This window comes from Octopus bimaculoides, chromosome 2 (assembly GCF_046866305.1).
Source record: "Octopus bimaculoides isolate indiv1 chromosome 2, ASM4686630v1, whole genome shotgun sequence".
Taxonomy (NCBI): Eukaryota; Metazoa; Mollusca; class Cephalopoda; order Octopoda; family Octopodidae; genus Octopus; species Octopus bimaculoides.
The window spans coordinates 61,515,966-61,539,871 of NC_142929.1; positions in this window are offsets into that span (position 1 = coordinate 61,515,966).

Here is a 23,906-nt window from a genome sequence, read left to right on the forward strand (position 1 = left end):
ATATATATATGTGTGTGTGTGTGTGTGTGTGTGTGTGTGTGTATGTGTGTGAATAAAAATAAAAAAATATAAAAAAGGGTTTTGTATGATCGTGTATAGAGGAATATATTATTTAAAAGAGTTCTAACTCTGTCTGTTCTTTATGTTTTATTTATATTCTTATAAAATTAATGTGGGATGTAGAATATGGAACATATAATATAAATAGTAAAATGAAATGAAGTATTGAATGTCTTATTGAATATATGAAATATTGAGTATTAAATATAGAGTATTAAATATATAAAGACTAGTATATTTTCCTGCTTCATGGCAGTCATCAAGGTCCCGTCAGACCTGAGTCTTCCTCATCCATGGGCTCCACCCATGTTTAGCAATGAGCGTTTCTTTATACAACAATCCTCATTCATAAGTATCACTTGTTCATACCAACACAATCTTCTTTCTTGCAAACTACATATTTCAGCACATTTATACTATATTGTTCATGCACAATTACATTGCACATCTAATAAAGCAGGTCCACTTCATTTCTTTTGTCTTCTCATTTCAAGGCCTCTGATTTCAAGGCCCATGTCTCACTACCATGCAACATTGTAGTTCCAAGACAAGCATCATACAGTCTGTCCTTCAATCTGTGGTAAAATGACTTTTGTTGCCAGCAGTAGCAGTAGCTCCCTGAACTTATTCCAACCCATTCATACTTTGGCTACTATACTTTCAGAGCAACCATCTCCCTTACAGATGATGTCTCCTTGGTAGCAAACGCTATCAACTACTTCTAGTGAACAATCAGGCATTTAAAGGTTTCTATTTCTGCTGTGCTCTTGGAATGTACTGTTCCAGTACATCTATTATATATGATGCTTATGTTCTCTGATAGTCTGACACAAATTCCATTACATCTTTTGTGCATTCATAGCTTACATTGAGTGCAGTATATGGGGTTCATACCTACTCTTTTTCTGCATATCAAGTAAGGCTGTTTACCTGAGGGTATAAGGGTTCTGCCTTGTTTCCTACTAAAACTTTTGTCTTTGCTAATTTACCTTAAAATCTCTCAACCTCAGGTGTAGCTTCCATGCATGAAATTTTCTCTCTGATTCCTCTATAGATTCAAATATGAGAATTAGATCATCAGCATATAGGAGTTCCCATGGATAGCCTGTCTTCAACTCCTCTGTTATGGCCTGTAAGACTATGATGAATAGAAGGAAACTGAGAACTGACACTTGATAAACTCCATCCCTCACATTAGATTCCTCACTGAAGCCATTGTTGACTCTCTCTTGATATACTGCATCTTCGTACATGACATACAGTTCTTATCAACCATCTGTTAATGCTTCGTTTCCACAGTCACCACAAGAGTTCTGTACATGGTACTCTGTCAAATGCCTTCTACAGGTCAACAAATTCCAAGAGTAATAATTTACTCTTAGCCAAGTATTTCTCCTGTTTACATCTGTAGTACCACTTTGAGAGAAAAATTGTGTATATGAGGCATCAGATGAAGTGTGCAAGAGAGAAGACTGTGCTGGTATGGTCATGTGATTCATATGGATGAGGACAGCTGCATCAAGAAATGCTGATCTCTAATTGTGGAGGGAACATGTGCAAGGGGTAGACCCAGATAGACATGGGACGAAGTGATGAAAATGGTTCTTCAGACTTTAGACCTCTAAGAGGAAATGACAGGGGACTAAGACTTTTAATGGCTTTCTGTGCTTGAGAAGACATGCCAAGCTAAGTAAAATTGTAGCCATCCATACATACAGGTATATCCTCTATGTCCTTCTCTCAGCTGGGAGTCCTAGTCTTACAGGCTTCTGGATGTAGGTTCTATGTAAAAGCACCTGTGCTGGTGTCACATAAATATGCCCATATTGATGACAAGTTTCAATGCCTGTACCAGTGCCACATAAAAGCACCCATGCTAGTGCCAGGTTAAAAGCACCCAGTACACTCTGTAAAGTGGTTGGCATTAGGAAGGGTATCCAGTCATAGAAACCATACCAAAACAGACATGGAGTCCAGACAGCTCTCCAACTGTCCAGTTCCTGTCAAACTATCCAATTAAATACTTGAAATCATTTTTCCATTCTCCATTTTCCATACTGGCATGGCCAACAGGGAAAATGGATGTTAGATGATCATGGTGATGAAGATGAAAAGTATAAACCAAGGATATATAATGAATTTGACTCTACTAAAAGTATTGATTTATTTCTTCACTAAATGTTTATTTTTATATACAATTTTATAATTTATCACCCCTTTTGATGTAAATATATATATATATATATATATATATATATATATATATATATATATATATATATATATATATATGTGTGTGTGTGTGTATGCTTCTCTGTTTGCACATGTTGTTGTTGGTGTGCATATGCCTGTGTTTGTATTTATATGTATGTGTGAAGAACTGAGTTATAGTGATTTAAAATTGTGAGGGATTGCAGTGCAGAGACATTTACATGCAATTATTTTATAAGAAAATTCTGAAATGTTGAAAAATCAGTTATGAGTGAAATCACTGAAACTGAGAGAATAGCCAAGACCTAACAAGGCAGCAGTTAGCATCTGCAAAGTTTATCTATATCATGCCATGTTTGTTATGCAGAAATGATGATTGAAAGTATTTAATATGTAGATAGTTCAATTGAATTAGTTGCCAAAAAGTGGAGTTATAGTTTTATTAATTTGTATGAAAATTAAACTGTTGTTGTTTGTAATTGTTGTAATGTGAGAAATCAAAGATTGAATATCAAAATATTGTTATGGTTCATTGAGAACATTAAATAGGTTTAATTGTCTGGCAAATGTAATTAGTGGCAGACAGTGGATCTGTAACAATTCCAGCTGAGGAATTAACTATGATATATGAATTTGAGAGATAATCTCAGTTATTTCTGTTGTTATGTAGCTCCAAGGTAACTTTAATTGAGCAGACTTATTGATTAAAAGTATTCCAACCATAACCATCCCTCTTTTATTTAATACGGTCCTTTTTTTCTAAGATGGTAAGATACAATTTGAGGGAGATTTGGCTGATACTTCTAGTAAGTTATGCAAGGCCATGTAGAGGCCTCCTCATGCACTAGATGTAAAGTAAGGTAAGGAAACAATTACTCAGCAGATGTACTGTTTGATAGAAATAAGAAAACAAAATGACTGCACAGATGTAGATATTTGATGCTTTCTGCTATAGGCACAAGGTCTGAAATGTTGTAGGAAGTAGGTTAGTCAATCACATCAACTCCAGTGCTCAACTAATACTTATTTTATCAACTCCAAAAGGATGGAAGGCAAAGTTGACCTCAACAGAATTTGATCACAGAACATAAAACTGGAAGGAATATTACTATGCATTTTGTCTGGTGTGACGACAAATCTTTTCCAGCTCGCCTCCTTGATGTGGATATATAATGTGTATAACTGATGTATGCTGAATATGTATACCAAATATTGGTTTCAAATATTGGCAGTGCTGTAATGGTACTTATTTTATTGATGCCAAAAGGTAAAGTTGACCTCAACAGAATTTGAACTCAGAACATTCAGATGAATGAAATGTCACTAAGCATTTTGCCCAGCATGCTAACAATTCTGCCAGCTCACCACCTTTATGTATACCAAATACTAACATGTACTAAAATTAAAACACAATTGGGGAAAGGGAGATAATTTGACCAATACTAAAAAGACAGTTTTCACAGATAAAATAGTAGTGCCTATAATATTTTCAGATATTTTTAACTTGTAAGTAACTAATTGAGTTAATATCTAGTTTGGTTTATAATAATGGGTTAAAGAATCTAAAGAAAACAGAAATGAAGTTCCAGAAGTTAATGAAATGATGGAAAGAAGGTGCTATTGGAAGGATTAGTCACTGTAAAGGCAATGAGCTTATTCTTGATCCAAAAATGTGTAACATGGGAAATTAAGTCAGTTCATTTGGCAGCATTAATGAGTTTGTTTATAAACTGATTAAAATAAATTTTAGGTTACTTCTGAGAAAGGAATTTCTGTAATTTAAATAAACCTCCTGCCTCTCCAAAAAGTGCATGTAATTATGAACTATAAATCTACACCCTTATATCCATCATTTAGTCGTGAACTTTTAATATATACAAATATATTCTTTGTGAACTACAAATGCACAAATACTTATGACTTAAACTTCAACAAATTTCAACAAAACTAGCAACAGCTGTAAACAGTATATATCAGGTAACTGGTTAAACTTGCTCTGTCTTCTCTAGTTCTTTTCTTGTATAAATAAAATGTTTATTTGGATATGAGCCAAGAGGATTGACGTCCAAAACTCAATATTCATATGCACAGCTATTTTGTTATTGAGATTTGTAGTTTTTCAGAATTTTTGACAAGTGGCTTCCTGTCAAATGATCAGGTTTCAGTGTTGGTTCTGGTCAAAAACAACTGCAAGAGACCGTTATCAAGTATTTACTCATGAACTGAGAATGATTTAAAGTTACTCTAGTGAAAAACAGATGCATTCAAAAACACAAATATAGGAAATCATCAATTAAGAGTGACATACTATTCAGCTGAAGTTTGAGATTGATTGGGCCACAAACTTTGGAAACTAATCTTTGGACTTCTTTTATTTTTAATTTATCTTTTAATATCTTCTTTCAGTTCTATATTTCCATATTTCTCCCTATAGTTTAGAGATTTGTGAAGTGTGAGACCAAAGACCTTTGCTTTTTTTAATATCTCTATAGCTTACCCTTTGAAACTAAAGTCACTCCATCATTCTGGTAATTTCATGTCAATATTCGGCAAACTATTTAAAACTGGTTGCACACACTCTAAAAGTTTTTACTTAAATGATAAAAAAAATAACAAGTCATGGTACTAAATTAAGTATGGAAGAAGGTCTTAAATACTAATACAAAAACCTATTTATTCACTAATGCTTGGATTACAATAAAAAAAAATTATTATTATTCAAATGCATTGTTGTTAAAATCTTTATACCAGAGTGATAAAATCATCATCATTTTACGTCTCTTTCCCATGCTAGCAAGGGTTGGACTAGTCCATTCTTATTCACAATTCACAGTTCTTATTCAGAATTACTGCACTTTTAAGTGGGTTAAAGGACCGCATCTCAACTCATACGCTTCATTTTTGGTTTGATTTCTACAATTGGACACCATTTCTATTGCTAATGACTGAATGCACTTTACCATGGCACACCTGCTAAAGCAACTGTCATATCCTGAACAAGACTAAAGGGTCTTTTCAACCTAACATTGTCTCAATTCATTTTCCCATTGTCTCTGCAGAATAAATATATCTAAATACAAGATATATCTTATTTCGTAAATTTAAAAACTTGGGTACAGTTATATTTCTTTCACATAAATGTAATACAATTTTAGCCATTTTATGGTGATTATAAATATTGAAGCTAGCCACTTTATGAATAAGAAAGACTGATATTTCAAATATGTAATCCTTGTAATGCTTCTAACACCATCAAAAAATGTTTATGTAAGGTTTTCTAAATAAAGAAAGGTTTTACATGCAACCAGAATAGTTATTTTCTCAAATAGTAGCATCGGTTATATAAGTACTGCAATATGGACACAACCAAACAATTTAAACTAAATAATAGGTATATAATAGATTTACATTCAAGTAGTTTTCTCTGTGGACTGTCTCATTAATAGAACTAATGAATGTCGCCTATATAACATCATCAAATTTTAAGATGACCTTCATATTCTTTCTGTTATGTCATTTATTTATGCATATGCATACATATATATGTGTATGCACACTTTACATATATGTGCATGCATATATATATATATATATATATATATATAAACATAGATATAGACACGTACATATGTAGTCATTTGTGTGTGTGAAATTTTATGTATGTGTGTGCTTTTGTGCATGTGTGTATGTATGTACTTTGGTGTGTGTAACTGGCTAATTTTGTATGTGTGCTTGTGAATTTGTGAGTGTGCTTGTGTACGTGTTTGCATACATAATATATACTCTCACACACAAAAGAGAAGAGGGGAAACAAGACTCAGCTGAAGTAAAGTGAAAATGTCTCCCTTTACAGCTGTAGATTTCCTAATTTTGCCTCAAGTCACTTTATTATCAATAGTAACTGATTGTAAAACATTCTGTTTAAAGTGGTAGTGCTTAATGTAATGGGACACTATATTGTAAGTTGGGCTTAATTTATATTCAAGATATAAAGTCTGTTAGGTATAATTCTACTGCCTTAAATCAAGCTTAGAAGAGGAATCCTTTGGTGTATTGAAGCACTTGTTAAATAGAAAGGCATAAAGATATAAATATCTTTCACTGCAAATAATTTCAAAGGTTCCAATGCAAATGATACACACTTAACAACATTTATGCACAGATATTTGTAAATAAGTTTATCAGTAAAGATCCCTGAGAAAAGACATTACAAATAAGTTTATGGTTATTTTCTATATGTTCTTCGTCCAGTATTCCAGCTATTATAAATGCAGCAACTGCATCGCCATTTTCCTTTGAATACTAGTAATTATTGTTTTATTGTTGGCTCTCTGTTAGTTTTACAGCTTTTGCAATAATATTTACTGTTATTACATTTACTGTGTAAGTAACAAAGCTTTTATTAGCTTACTAGTGTACCCATACCATCAATAATGACGTCAAGTATGTTTTTCTTACATAAATGCATTGAAAATGATAATGAAATAAAGTGAAAATATAGGAAACTACATTTATTTCTTTATAGACATATGTACATGTTGTTGTAGACTTTTCATTGAATAACTTTGAAAAACGAAAAAAACACTTTGTGCTCAATATTTGCTTCAATAGATACACAAACTGAAAATTTAGCCAAATGATCGTGCAACAATGATGAGCAAGCAGACTACAAAAGCAGATTCTGCTTAGTTGTGTTTGTCAAAGTCCTTTCGTCATTTGTGACCTCTACAATGACATGCCCTCTCTACTCCAGGTCAGTTTCAGGTCTGTCCTGAAGGTTCTATTTACTATAATATTTATTTTATTACTAAGTTTTTAGAGAAAATTCTGTTCTCAAAATGATTCATTGGCTGCTCTTATTTCCTAAGTGGAATCTCAAATTATTTTTATTTCTAGTTTTTCGGAGTGTCACATGTAAAAAGATGGGAGAAGGAAGTTTCATCCAAACATGAGTTAATAACTTACCTTGTGATTCATTAATGGTCACAGCAAACAACATACTTAATGTTAGGAAAAACCAGAGTAATATAGCTTATTTCTATCAATCTAGTTCGATGCATACCATAGCATGAGTGATTTAGTTTCCCTTTAAGCTCTAAGTTTGTTTTTCGTTTCCTTCATGGAAATGTGAAATGAGCTTTCATACCATATGGCACTCATATAAACAGACTCATACATTATTTGTCATTCATGTAAGTGGACTAATAAGTGAACAATAGCATGTGGCCTATTTCAGAAAGCACCACATACCTTCTGGAGCACAGACATATTGACCATCGTCATGTTGGATTTTTTATCATAAGTAGTTCACCATAAAGATGAATAAGATAGTTGCTACTGATGAAGCCCAAACAAGCAGAAATATTTATCTAGAAATACCAGCACCACTGCTGATCTTTATTTGCTACTGATCTACTGATATATTTTTCGTTTTTTAACATTATACATTTATCAAAGATGCTATCTCAAGATGAATACTGCAGTTCCACAAGCTTTCAACAATGTCTCTACTTTAAGTATGATACACAGCTTGCTATTTTGGACTAATACTGCTTTTGTTGCTCAAAATGAATTTTTATTCAAACTGCAGGCTTATTGTGAAGAATATACATACTATATATGTGATATATATACATTCTAAGCACATCAATACATAGGAGGCCAGAAATGGCCAGGTCTGATAACATAGATTTCATAGTAAGGTAAACAATATTGAAGGCATCAAGTATTGGTAGAATACTGTAGATATGCAAGTACCAGATCCAGTTTAAACCATAGATCCAACTCTGAAATTGGTTCAAGGTGTGGTATAAGTATAAAAAGAAAACACAAATGGTGTTTAAAATTCACAAAACCATTTGTGTTTTCTTTATATATACTGATAACAATATGAACAAAATATAATACAATACACAGATAAACAAATGGAATTAAATAACTACATACATTAACAAAATTAAATTAAATGCAAAAAAAATAAGTAGGTATAAACACATGAACAAATAAATAAAAACAAATTAAACGAACATGTATAAACAGGGGATACAGATAATACAGGTACTTACTAAACATAGACACACATAGAGGGATACACATGCGCAAATATAGACACATACAATAGGAATACAAAATACAAAATGGCTGATCGTTAGTAAGGAGGGACACACAAATAAGGAAGAAGAAAGCAAAGGACCACTGATGAGGTCACAGAAGTGTGACGAAAGAACTCTTGCCGAAATACAATCGATGTAATATACAGCTGAAGCAAATTAACACCAAATATATAGTGCTTGTGTTTTTATTGGCTAAACTGGGAACATGACCATCCCCCAAATACAACAATATCTGTTTCAACACACGATTTCACAGAGGACCAAAGACTCGGGGTATTTCGTGTTGCAAGACAGTGTAGGAGAGAGAATAGTGATGTCGTAGGAGAGAAATGTGTTTGCATAGATGATGGTACGCTTGCACTAAATGAGGCTGCAAAGAAAGAGGTCTGGAGATGCCACTACGATAGATTGCTTAATAAAGAGAATGAATGGGAGAAAGAGAGCCTGCCATATGTTGACCCAACAGAGGGACCAGTTATCCGAGTTGATAGTACCAGGGTAGATAAAGCAATTAAGAGTATGAAGACAAGGAAAGCCCCCGGCCCATCAGGAATCACTGCAGAGATGCTCAAAATATCTGGCAGTGTTGGCTACAGCCTAGTCACCCATATTACGAACCAGGTGTTACACGAAGGAGTCATACCCAATGACTGGTGTAGCAGCACCATAGTCAACTGCTACAAAGTTAAAGGTGATGCTTTAGATACAAATAATTACAGAGGCATCAAGCTGTTAGATCAGGTTATGAAAGTTACAGAGAGGGTCATAGCCCAACTAATTAGGGAGCGAATCAATTTAGATGAGATGCAGTTTGGGTTCGTGCCAGGTAAAAGCACTACTGATGCCATATTTCTAGTAAGACAGCTGCAGGAGAAATATCTAGCCAAGGATAAACCTCTGTACCTGGCTTTCATTGACATGGAGAAAGCCTTTGACAGGGTCCCCCGATCCCTTATCTGGTGGTCAATGAGGAAACTTGGGATAGAAGAATGGTTACTGAGAGCTGTGCGAGCCATGTACAGAGATGCTGCCAGTAAGGTGAGGGTTGGAAATGAGTACAGCAATGAATTCCGGGTAGAGGTAGGGGTCCACCAAGGTTCCGTCCTCAGCCCCCTCCTATTTATTATAGTCCTCCAGGCAATCACAGAGGAGTTCAAGACAGGTTGCCCCTGGGAACTCCTCTATGCTGATGACCTTGCACTAATTGCGGAGTCACTATCAGAACTAGAGGAGAAGTTTCAGGTGTGGAAGCAAGGTCTAGAATTGAAGGGCCTTAGAGTCAACCTAGCTAAAACCAAAATCCTAATAAGTAGGAAGGTAGATAAAACACAAACCCCTTCAGGTAGATGGCCCTGCTCAGTATGTAGAAAAGGAGTAGGTAGTAACTCTATAAGATGTACCCGGTGCAAGCTATGGACACATAAGAGGTGCAGCAACATCAAGGGCAGGTTAACTAGGAAGTTAGATTTTGTATGTGGCAGATGTTCAGGTGCAATAAAGACTGTAAACAAACAGGAAACAACTTCTATCTCATTCCAGGGTGAAAAGCTAGAGGTAGTCGATAGCTTCCGCTATCTGGGTGACCAAGTTAGTAGCGGGGGTGGGTGCGCTGAAAGTGTAGCTGCTAGAATAAGAATAGCCTGGGCAAAGTTTAGAGAGCTCTTACCTCTGCTGGCAACAAAGGGACTCTCACTCAGAGTAAAAGGCAGACTGTATGACGCATGTGTACGAACAGCCATGCTACATGGCAGTGAAACATGGGCTGTAACTGCTGAGGACATGTGTAAGCTCGCAAGGAATGAAGCCAGTATGCTCCGTTGGATGTGTAATGTCAATGTGAATACCCGTCAGAGTGTAAGTATCTTGAGAGAAAAGCTGAACATTAGAAGCATCAGTTGTGGTGTGCAAGAGAGACGATTGCGCTGGTATGGACATGTGGTGAGAATGGATGAGGATAGCTGCGTGAAAAAGTGCCACACCCTAACAGTTGAAGGAACCAGCTGTAGAAACTCTGCCAAATTTAGATTGGAGCCTGGTGTTGCCATCCGGTTTCACCAGTCTTCAGTCAACTAGTCCAACCCATGCTAGCATGGAAAGCGAACGTTAAACGATGATGATGATGATATATATATATATATATACCATGCAGTGGTACTGAACCCAGAACCTTGTTGTAGGGAAGCAAAGTTTTTACCACACAGTCGGATTTATGCAAAATTATCAACGTCAAATATTTTCCAGAAAAATTAAAAGTATTTGTAAACTATAATTATGCACTAATGTACAAAAATATTCAAAATTACCCAAAATGCTTTGCATGACACTAAATATATAAATGCACAATGGCAATTGCTACATTGTCAATAGTTCATTTTTCTCTCAGCTGTAATTGTTCTTAGTTTAATACTTGAATTGTAATAAGTAATGATTTTGTTTTTAATTCAATTATTCATTTAATAATCTCTTCTAACAATTGTCTTTTATATTTATAGATGAACTGGAGTAATTAAATCAGATTTGTTTTATGTTCTTGTAATTAAATTTGTTAGATTTTTATAATTTATTTATATTTTATAACCATTCTTGTTATTTGCTACAGAAGTTAGTTTAATAGTTTGTTTGAGTTTGTTTTTTTTTTAACAAATCCAGATGTTTTGTTGTAATTCAAACATTGTTCACAAATCTGTTAGAAGCATTATGTTGTAATTAGCAAAGATGAAAAAGAGTAAAACCTGTAAATGAAATTAATATTTTCAATAATTTTGCATAAGATTCAATGTTGTAATTAATGAAATACTCTGATTTGTATTCAAATTAATAATCAGAGTAGTAAGCAAATTTAATTAACATAAGTATTTTCTTATTCAAGAAGATCTTTATAGATGTATATTTTATGTTATCTAAAACCCTACAGGATTTTAATCTATCTCTCATAAGACATGCTATAAAATTGTGAGAGTGATTGAAATTATGATCATTTTTGCTTAATAAAAATGATGAATGGAATATTTTACCAACATGAAGATTTGTTAATAATCTTTTAAAGTTGTTATTATTATTCTTTAGTTCCCATCTTATCCTTGATTGAGCAAATTTACAGTCAAAAGCATTTCAACTGTGACCAAACCCCATGTGACAACAGCCCAAGCCAGATGTGAAATGTAAGTCTTATTTTGATTGTTAAAAGGTCCAGGCCTTCTGATGTGATATGTAGAATCCACTTCAGATTGTTCATTAAGTATTTTAATCATCAGTGATAAATGCAAATAATTGATCCATGGGTAGATGCAAAGAATATACATGATATACTTGTGGGTAACTGAACAGAAGAAAAGAACAAGACTAATGTATGAATAAAGGTGATTTTTTTAGAAAATGCTCTCCTTTTCATTATACAGTAGCTGAGAGAAAGTTCCATAAAATCATAAACCCATGTGAACTGGCACACATGGAGCCCCCTTTGCCTGACTACTCTGTCTGTTTGTATATTTGTCCAATGTTCCTTCATTTTAGACCCTAGTGATTAGATTTCAAAGGGATTTACTTAAATTTCTAGAAGATTTAAGCAACGTCTTACTTCATAAAGACTCCCTCCCTTGGTTCGGTATGCTTAAAACATTTTCTTCGGGTACAATAAATTCAACCTTGCTTCAGTTATGTCCCCTGGCTGTATGGTATTTGAATTGAGCTAAAGTACCATACAAAACTGTGATGTTCTTGCCTGAAACTAAAGCCTTGTAAAATACTACAATACCTCTTTAAGAGATTCATGCTGGAACATGTTCATTAAATGAACTCATTACAAATATTCAGTAAAAACAAAAACATTTGATTAGCAAACAAAATTTGTCTTATAAATGAAAAAAGTTATTTCAAGTTTTTGGGCCCAAACATGTTCTTTTTCAGATGGAATTTCATAAAAACCAAAGAATTATATCTTGAAAATTTAATGCCAGTGTCACGTAACAGGCACCCATGCTAGTGGCACATAAAAAGTACCCTTCAGACATGGGGCCTCATGGAGGCAATGATAAGTGACCATGACCTTTGGTGATATTCTGTGCTTGAGAAAACTTGTCAAGCCAACTAAAAGTGAAATTGTGGTCGATACTAGTTTCACATAACTGGCACTCATGCCAGTGACATAAAAAGCACCCATTACATTCTTGGAGTGGTTGGTGTTATGAAGGGCATCCAGCTGTAGAAACTATGCCAAATCAGATTGGAGTCTGATGGAAAGCAGGCACTAAATGATGATAGAAGCTAAGAGTAACATTCTTTACTCCAATTTTTAAAAAATTTTATTACATTCATTTCTTCTTCTTGGATTCTTTTTTTCATGTTAGTTATAGCTTTCATCTAATTTCAGAATGTAAGAATTCTTGTATATCATTGTATGTCTTATTTTTGATAGCCTAAACATTTCTCCAACAGATGTAGAAAATTTGGTCTTAATTCTTTCTTTAGTATGATACACAAGAGAATCAAAAATCAATTACCACATTACACCATGTGTTTAGAACCCTTATAAACCTGCCGAGAGTCAGAAAACTGATCAAGATGAAACTATCTTTTTTATTCTACTTTTGTTTGTAACTGTTATCAACTTCCACCTGCCAGTGACAAATCACTTGAAAAAAACTAAGCCTAATGTTCAAATTGAAACACTAATGAAATACTAAAAACATTTGATTAATTAAACTAGATAAAATTCTACATGCATCCTCTATTTCCTCATCTTAACCTTCGTTATTTCTCCTTTAATAGCAATGATCAGATCATTCTGCTTGATGAAATTTTGATGATTTTTTTCATGTTGTTTTAGTTAATTATTTGATTTATTCTGAACTTGTATGATTACCTTTTATAATCTTGGATTACATTTTCCTCTGTTCATCCTAATCACTAAATATTTTACTGTTTTTTGTTGTGTCTCCAACATTTTTTTATTTTCTACTCATGTCCTTTAAGTTAAAGTAAAGAACCAAAGTAAACTGCTTTTTTTATAATAAATTAAATCTCCATTCAAAATTATTATAAAACTTGTTTAAATTTCATCTATTAAATAAGAGGAAAATTAAATAAGAGGGCTAGAAGATGCAGGTTGCCAAGATTAAGGTAAAGGTTGCCAAAACTCAAGAGCATGTGTATAGAAATGATGATACCTTCAAATGTTGCCAAATAGAATGGTATAATGGTATACTTTCTGGGAAATAAACAGGATGTATTGGAATAAGCTTAATACTTGAAGCAGAAACTAAAATTCTTCAATGCTTCCCTTGATGCTGTTAGGGCATCAAGGGAAGTGAGGTCACCACAGAAATGGTAAATGGTTTAGGGCACAAAAGAAATCACTTTAAACTTGCTAAAATAATATTTGGGATGCCTTATCTCTACTGAGTATAGAAGCAGATGTGTTATGTAAGATTAAATTTTGAGGATTTGATCAAAGACTTTGCAATTAAAAAATTGGAGAAAGCTTTTCTAATATAAATAAAGTGGAATTATACAAAAATAAAAATTATTTTCTATTTTATCGTTAGTTTTGTTTCATTTGGGAAAATGAAAATTTATTTTATGGTTTATTATTGTTTATATTTTGAATTACACACACACACACACACACACACACACACGCACACACGCACACACACACACACATATGTATGTATGTATGACCTTCGTACATTGGGCCTCACCGAGGCGATGACTACTGACCAAGACCTTTGGAAATGTGCTGTGCGTGAGAAGACCCGGCAAGCCAAGTAAGATCGTTGCCAGTGCCCCTGGACTGGTTCTTGTGCGGGTGGCACATGAGATGCACCATTTTGAGCGTGGCCGTTGCCAGTACCGCCTGACTGGCTCCCGTAGGATTTTCGAGCGAGATCGTTGCCAGTGCCCCTGGACTGGCTTGTGCGGGTGGCACATAAAAGACACCATTTCGAGCGTGGCCATTTTCGTGCGGGTGACACGTAAAAGCACCCACTACACTCTCTGAGTGGTTGGCGTTAGGAAGGGCATCCAGCTGTAGAAACTCTGCCAAATTAGACTGGAGCCTGGTGTTGCCATCCGGTTTCACCAGTCCTCAGTCAAATCGTCCAACCCATGCTAGCATGGAAAGCGGACGTTAAACGATGATGATGATGATGATGATGATATATATATATATATATATATATATATATATATGGGGGTACCAAAATTTTTTTAAACACTTAGGGCCTCTATGGGTCTTAATTTAGCCCTGAATGAGGGGTGGGAAAAAACATTTACCTAATATTTTTGTATTGGTTGATTGGTTTGCTGGAAGAGTGTTTTCTTTATTTCTGCAAGTGAGGTAGGTGTCATTATTCTGAAAGCTAAGGGAGGGAATAATATAAAAAAGTGAAATTTTGGAAAAAAATTATTTGAGATCTTTAGCCATTACTTCTAGCATGTTGAGCAAGCACATTGAGGCCATCCTCCTGTCACCTGCTGGTTTAACAACATCCATGCATATGCAGTGCATATTGTTATTCCAATAGTTGAGTGAAGGATTGATTTATCAGACTGTAATATTGGAAAACATTGTTCTTCAGAGATTTGGCTGTTATTTCAAGCATGTCAGTAACCATATTGAGGCCTATCTCATTTTGCTTACTAGTTTGACCAGCATCCATGCATAGGGAAAAGAGCAGTCAAGTTTTAAAACATCCAGAATGTTGGTATAGTGGGAGTCGGTACTTTGAAAAGTCAGGAGGGGGAGATTTCATTAAAAAATTGATATTTTGAAAATAATTTTTTTTTTTAAGAATCATCTTCATATTTTCCTACATAGAATTCTCAATAAATTTTCAGTGAAAATCAAAAATTTGTGTGTGTGTGTCTGTGTGGTGGTTGTCATGATGGCGTTGGTAAGAATTTGAAATTTTGAAAAGCTGTTTTGGGGATCAGATCATAAACTCTGTTGTTGAAAACAGAAAATTCTAGAGAAATTTTTGAAAGAAAAATAATACAGAAAAAGGTGGGGTGCGTATTCAACATGTCTTCCTGTAATTTCTTCTAATTTTTACAGATCATCTCAATTTTGCTCTGATCTTACAGTTTATTTGTGTATTTATGTGTGTTTGTGCAAGTGTGTGCATAAGTGGGTACATATATGTGTACACACATATACATACACACTCTGCATATAGGCATAACTACAGTTTAATGTCCCAGAGATCACTCAAATTTGAGCAATTTTTACCCATAAGTTTTTTCCTATTGTAACCAATTTTGATGTGGTTTTCAGCTATCTCAAGCATTTAGCCTGTTTTAAAACATACCATCTAAGATAGATTCAATTTTTTAAAAAGTATGTCTAACAATGTCTTTCTGACAGAAAAGTGAGGATGTTACGTCATTGATAAAAGCAGATGCTATTAAAATACCCAATACTTATTCAGCCTATGTATAAATTCATTTACTTGGCACTAACAACTTCATTCCTATCATTTTCCATTAATGTTATGTTTAATAAATAACATTTTCTGCTAATGTTTTTTTGTTTTTTTTAGTTTTTACTAAATATTACAGAAAAGTTTTATATATTAAAATTACTAAATAAATGAATTGAATATAGCTCGAATGAATCTTGCAATATTATGATGGATAAACACCATTTCCAAATATATCATTTACTATGCTATTGTTGTTACTCAGATGCCAAATACATTTAGTAGTTTTCCTGTGAATTCCTTATTATTACCCATCTTGTCTAAAGCAGTAAGAAAATAGATTTGTTCTACATTTGTTTGAACATGTTTCTCACTTTAATGTTCCATTAGCAATGTAGCCTGGGATTTTGAAAGAGTATATGAAGTTTACAGGTGTACACGGTTATTTTTTGAAGGATAAGAAATTTTCTTGGATATGTTTTCACCTATGAAGATGATATGATCTTAATATAATCTCTAGAGAGAATTATATTTGATATATTTAATACAAAATATATTTAGTGAGTTTATAATTTAGTTATGATGATATTGTTAATAGAATAAATCAGGATTTTTCTGAAAGATTATAGATGCAAGAGCTATTTTCCTTTGTGTATAGTATGAAGAGAGTAGCTTTTCCAGTATTGTTAGTTTTACATAATTTGACTTTGAAACACATACCTTGGTGAGAGACTAAGAATATTCTTAGCAAGAATTCATTTGACGGGTTCTGCCAACCCTTGTGTATCTTTTATGTAATATTAGTCTTCAGAGAGTTGTAATGATTTTGAACATTAATTCATCTCTGCACATTTTCGTGTCTGTAATTTTGTTCTTTTTATTTACACAGTTAAGCTTGCGTAGTGGGATTTGAAAAGTTCCACTAGTATAGAGAAAAATTAACTTAGGCAATACTTAAGTAGCTTGGATGTCAGTTACCTTTAAGCTAGAGAAAAGAATATCATCCCATAAAGGTCACTTGAAGAGCAGTTAGAAAATTGATTACAATTCTGTAAGAATGTAACAGAAAATCTATGGATAAAATGGCCTCAACGGGAAAATAATTCTTCTTGAAAGGTAAGTAATTAGTACAAACATCTTGAAAATTTAGAATTCCTGCTCAAACAAGTATGGAAAGAAATTTTACTTTGGCTTGAATAAATGTAATATAGCTGCTTGGCAAATAAAAATAACCAAAAACAATGTTTTATTGTGCTGAAATCTTACATTATAAATGGCACATCTCCCATCCTAGACAGAATAGTATTTCATCTTCAGAAATTTTACATATCCCTTTGACAGGAAACAATTCACTGTAGGCATCATAAGCCATCAACTTAGTCGTATCCATTTCCACTAAAAGTTATCAACATATTTTGTCATGTTCTGTTAATCATAGATGCAGGCATAGCCCTGTTACTTAGAAATTTGTTTCGTAATCATGAGATTCTAGGTTTGATCTTACCTTAGTCAAGTCTCTCTTACCTTAGTCAAGTCTCTTTAGCTTTAGCTTTAATTTAATCCAAGTCTTTCCAGTGAAACTTGATAGATAGAAACTGTGTATGTAGCTGTTCAGATGAGGTTTCTAATCTGAAGTTAATATTCCTTTCCTAAACAAATCTTGGAAGCCCTGCAAATGTGATAGATAGAGGCCCTTCTTCCTCTTACTAATCTATAGAAAATGTTGAATAAGAAAGTTGTAGTAATGTTCTTCAGAGTACAAAACAGTTTTTGTGTTGACTGAGTAGATTTATGATCGGTATCCTAGCCATGGCCACTTTATCCTTTTATATAACAGGGTCCACATTGTTCAATGTAGACTTTATTTAGGATTGTAAAGTATGATGACTGGAGGGATATAAGGGTGGCGCAAATTTTAACAGGTTGAGTGATTGTATAGAGACTTCATGACGATGGTGGTAATTGTGTTGTTGTTATAGTCATTTAACCTTAAATCAGCCCTATGTTATTCTTTTTACATCAGACATAGAACATCTAGGATGACATTATCCAAAGGGGGTATGATTTGAGGGTAAAATTGGTTGCTATTCCTAGTAGATCAAGCAGCTACATAATGGCTCTCCCTGTGGGCTTGTTTGAAGATAGATTTATATATAGATGTATACAAGTCTCAGAGTTTTTATTTATTTATTTTTACTCTCTAGTTATATTTAAATTCATGAATATTGATTGAATCTCTATTTGAGCACACAGTGACTTTATTCCTGCAGCTATTGTCCCTCTATCTAGTATTGATTGCAAAAGCTAAAGTGCCATAAAATTTATCCAACTGAATCAATGACTCAGGTTTGGGTCTCACACTCTCCCTTTCTCTCTCTCTAGAGATTGGCATCCATCTAAAAGCTTTAATAGATTATAAGTTCTTCCTGTTTTCATTCAACAAACAGAAAAGAAAAATGATGCTCAATTTTTTACAACAGCCAGCTGAATTTATCAAAGTTGATTTGATAATGAAATACAGATCCCTTCATTTATTTTTTTTTCCTTTTGTGAAGTTGTCAACTAGTTAATTATGTACATTAAACATCTCTTCTCCCTTTCTCATGCACACACATACAAACACATCAAACACACACTACTCTCAAAGCAAAGCTATAATTACACACATACACTTCTTGATTTCAAAAATGTCTTCTAGTGTCTTTTAACTATTTTCATATGAAATTTTGACTATTAGTGTTCTTAGCTTTTAAGTCAGTAGCAATTAGCTTTTTCGGTAGCAATTTTTTTTTTCACTTGAAAAATATACATTTTACATTTTATCTCTGAACCAGTAAGGGAGCCTCTATGTGATTGTAAGAAAGAGCAGCCTAATCTGCTTCAAAGTTCAACTAATAGGTCTACAAGATCAGGACTGACCTGGGGTTGCACAACAACAACAACAACAACATCTTATCTTTTATCTTCTGTTGCTTTGATATAACATGACAACTGCTTGTCTTCCAGCTATAATTAACACATACATGTGAGCTCTCAAGAAATATTGAAAGATACAATCTTTTTTTCTTTTTCTTTTTACTTTATTTATATCCACAAACCCATACAAAAAGATATCATTAGAGAGATGTATACTTTTACAAACACAAGTAAGTATATACTCAAGAGCTTTCATGCTCTCTCTCTCTCTCTCAGTCTATACATTCATATACGCAAGCATGCATACATATATGTGTATGCATATGTGTGCATATATGCACGTGTGTGTGTGTGTGTGTGTGTGTGTGTGTGTGTGTGTGTGTGTGTGTGCTTCTGTGTGTGTGTGTGTACACGTGTGTATTTATGTCAGGTACCTCTTCTGCTAGCATGTAACCCAATTCAACTTGTTACATGGTCAGACTGTTGGTGACTAAAGTACCCTATTCCACCAAGCAGGGTCAGTGGCATAGGGTGGTTTTTGAACATTCTACTGGATATAAAACAAGACCTGTCAAAGGGTGAATGAACTCAGGAGAGTTAATGACTATCCAGTTTCATTATAACTATAAATACATACATATATATATATATGTATATGTATTTATATATATATATATATATATATATATATATATATATATATATATATAAGGAAAATAAGACAAGGTAGAAAATGCTAAAATGATTTTATCATGAAGAACATTTTAGTACCGGTTTCAATCTTTGCGGCTTTTTCAACTTAGAGTAAAGCATGAAAAACAATTAAATTGTGGAAAAATTAAATGAAATGTTTTTTTTTTTAATATTTCCATAGTTTTCAAATGCAAGCAACATTTTCCATTTTTCTGTCTGTCTCTGTCTCTCTCTTTTTTACTCTTATGAGTTCTAGGTAGTTAGCAGCTAGTTTGATATGAATTCTTGTCTTTGATTGTTTAAGTAGCAGTAGTAGTAGAGAAAGAAGAAGAAGAAGAAGAAGAAGAAGAAGAAGAAGAAGAAGAAGAAGAAGAAGAAGAAGAAGAAGAAGAAGAATGCAGGAGTAGTATGACAGTAGCAGGATGTTGGTGGAATCCTCTTAAATGGTCAAGTGACCCGTTGTGGTTTCAGTCATTTGACTGCGGGCGTTAGGAAGGGCATCCAGCTGTAGAAACTCTGCCAAATTAGATTGGAGCCTGGTGTTGCCATCCGGTTTCACCAATCCTCAGTCAAATCGTCCAACCCATGCTAGCATGGAAAGCGGACGTTAAACGATGATGATGATGATGATGATGATATATATATATATATATATATAAATGGAGTTAAACACAGGTGTTATTCAAATTCTTTTACTTCCGGTACATGTTTCGAAGATATCACTGGTATTATTCCAAAGGAATAAAATGTGTAAAACAATATAATCTTCTCTTCAGGGAAATGAAGAAATGAAACTTGTCAATAAGACATTTTAACAGAAAATGATGGATATGTATAGTGATTAACTGAACGCTATTAAGTTTGTTTTTAAAAAAAATGTTAGAGGATATAACGTCAAAGGTAAACTATAGAAATAGGAGGGGTAAAGGAAAGAAAAAAAAAACAAATAAATGAGAAGTATATAACGATATGTAAATTAAATAAAACCCTATAGTCTTAGAAAAGAATATATCTAGTGAATGTGAAATGTAAGAAGAAAATTAATGTTTAAATTATATATAATGGATAGATATCACTTATATGAACTAAAGGTGTGTTTCTGCCAATGTTTACATCGGTATGCATGCTCTGTAACCATGTTTACAAGGGGATTTTTAGAAAAACAAATAAAAAAAATAGTTCAGAATTACAGAGAAGACAGAATTCCTTGCCTTTATCATAAGGTATCGAAATTGAGAGAATTAACCAATCTAAATTAAATTGTTTATTATGGTCTATTAGATACCAAATTAATTTACTAAGCCTTGTACTGTTACGTTTATTCCTATCCCCAAATGTAGAGTAATGATTAGACATTCTTTTAGATAACTGAGAAGATGAGCTGCCTCTATAAAAAAATACTTCATTACCAGAAGTAATTTTACACTAGTATATAGAGTTTTTAATCTTAGAATTACTTGACATAAACTTGATTCTGTTGTAATTGAATTCAGATACAACAACCTTGTTATTAATATTTCTAGGGGGATGGATGGTATTAGCTAAATTAATGTTAGTATTAGTAAATGTATCAATATTTAACAGGCTAAAATTACGTGAAGAGATCATTTGTAAGAGATTTTTTGTGTTGGGAACACCAATTCTAATTGTGTGTGAGTTGATAATAGAGTAATACCTAGAATTCTTTGGAAAATTCCTAATAATAGCTTCATGAAACTGCAAAGGAAGATTAGATTTAATTTGCCTCCCATAAGGAATAATTAACCAAATGGTTTTACTTTTAGTTACTTTATTTTTAGTGTAACTATCTTTGAAAGACATAGATTTACCTTTAGAACGAAAATAGGGGATTAAATAAGGGCTATCTCCCTTCCTCTGTTTGGTGTTGACGTATAAATTAAAATTGATATCGTTTATATCCTTACAACTAGATTTCATATCTCCATTAGTAAAGGTAGAATAAGATTGAATGGAATTAATGTAGGTAACTTTCTCTGTATAACCTACTTTAAGTAAGGCAGAGTTATAAAATTCGGCCTTATCATTGAAAATGTCAACATTAGCAGATAACTTAGACAATCTAAATGAAATATTCTTAACTAAGTTCCTAGTAATTGCCCTAGATTGATTACTGAATTTGCTAATATACTTAAGATTGGTCGATGGTTTATGGTATGGGAAGTACACATTATTGTGTAAGTTAAGTGTAATATCTAAAAAGTTGACCTTCATTATATCATCATGAAAAACGATGCTTAAGCCCATTCTACGGAAAAACTTAACTAAACTATTCTTAACTTTTTGTACTTTTTGGTTGGAAACATTTTGAAGATAAAGACCTCCATTTATGTTTGGGAACTGTTCTGCCATTTCAAAAGTATATATATATACAGATTCAATCAGCTACTTGTGCTGAATCAGAACTTCCCATTGTAACATCAAAACTATCTGGTGTGTCTTTACGGACCCACAACTTATTGTCAAAATTTATGATAGGTTCCTTTGGAATAATACCAGTGATATCTTCGAAACATGTGTCGGAAGTAAAAGAATTTAACTCCATTTATTTATTTATATATATTATACAAAATATTTCATGTAAACCCAGAGTTTCTACCTTTAAAAACAAGGAGTTACAACCTTTTTACTTGTATGACTTTTTGCTACCCTGGTAACTATTTATCTATTTTTTCCATGTTTATTGTTAACATGGGAAAAATACACACATCTATTTATATATATATATATATACACACACATATTTATAAATTTGTAAACAAATCCGAAGGCTGTAAATTACAGAGAAGAACAACAGACATAGGTCCTTTTTAATAATAACTGTAATTATATATTATTTGTATAATGATATACGCTCCATTTACTTATATATATTATATGTGTGACACACACACATACATACACAAATGCTCACATTCATACATGTTCATATAAATATATACCTAAAGATACATTCCTAAACACTCAAATACGTGTATTCACAACCAGTCAATGCAGTCTTTTGTCATCTCCCCCATGAGATACAATAATTTTAGATCAGGCTTAACCACTTCATACAAAATCTTCTTCTGCAAGTTTCACTTTTGAATGCACTTCTTTATGTCAAATTGATCATAGATTCATAGCTTTGCTGTATAAACTGCAGACACAGGTAAGTGCAATTGAATTGAGAAATCAATTAAACAGTAAAAGTATGTGGTTGTTGAATACAATCAAAATAATCACATTGCAATCACACAGTAAAAATAATAAATATAAAAGGACTGGAGTAGTTAGATCAAAATATTGAACCTTATAGATGTTCTTACAATTATTGTTGTTCAACCATAGATCCATCCTTTTTGGCTAGCAGGCAGTGAGTAGATGCTTGCTTCTAATGAAGTGCAAACATGCTGAAATCACATGATCAAGCAGTTCCACCACCAGTGCTGGATGGTTTCTCATCTGCTACTGGTTTGATCATGTGGATGGTGATAGCTCCATAAAGAAGTGCCAATCACTCAAGGTGACTGCAACTCATGGAAGAGAGAGACTCAGGAAGAATGGGATGCAGTACTGAAGGACAATCTCAGGGCAGTGGACATTTTGGAGGAGCTGACAAAAGACCAAGATACGTGGTGCCTTGCTGTACTCAAGAAGACCTGTCCTCTACAGCAGGAGTGTTAAGGTTACTCTCCCTGGTGAAGAGGATTGACCTGCAAGAGTCCTGTGTTAGTGTCAAATTAAAAGAACTTGTGCTGGTGCCTGCCACATAAAAAACACTCATGCCAGTGCCATGTAAAAGCACCTGTGCCTGCGCTACATTAAAAGCCTCCAGCACACAATGTAAAGTGGTTGGTGTTAATAAGGGCATCAAACCATAGAAACCAAGCCAAATCAAACTGAAACATGGTGCAGCTCTCTGGCTTCCAGGTCTAGTCAAACCGTCCAACCCATGCCAGCATGGAAAATGGACATTAACAGATGATGATGATGATATATATATGTAGATTAAAATCTTAAACTCCGGCATCTTCGAGGGGATGTAGAAAAGTCAGCTAGAAGACTTGTGCTATAGTATTTTAACATCCTTCTGTCTTAAGTGAGAATTTTTTCTTCATTACAAACTTCAATGAGAACCCTTTGCAGGGTTATATATATATATATATATATATATATATATATATATATATATATATATATATATATATATATATATATATATATTATTGTTATTATCATTATGTCAAAGCAAAATGATAAAAAGTGTGTAAAAGGCTTACCATTGATCAAACACTAAACACAATAAGTAACAGTCATAATTAAATGTAAGTATACCGTGATATAAAAAATGTTGAATTTGGTGAAATATAATGGCATGAATGTTGTACATAATGGGATTTAAGACCGAGAATATTTTAAATACAAATTGTCTGACACCTTGTATAAAGAAAATTTATTCTGTATTATCCCAAATGAGAAGTGGCATATGTGGATA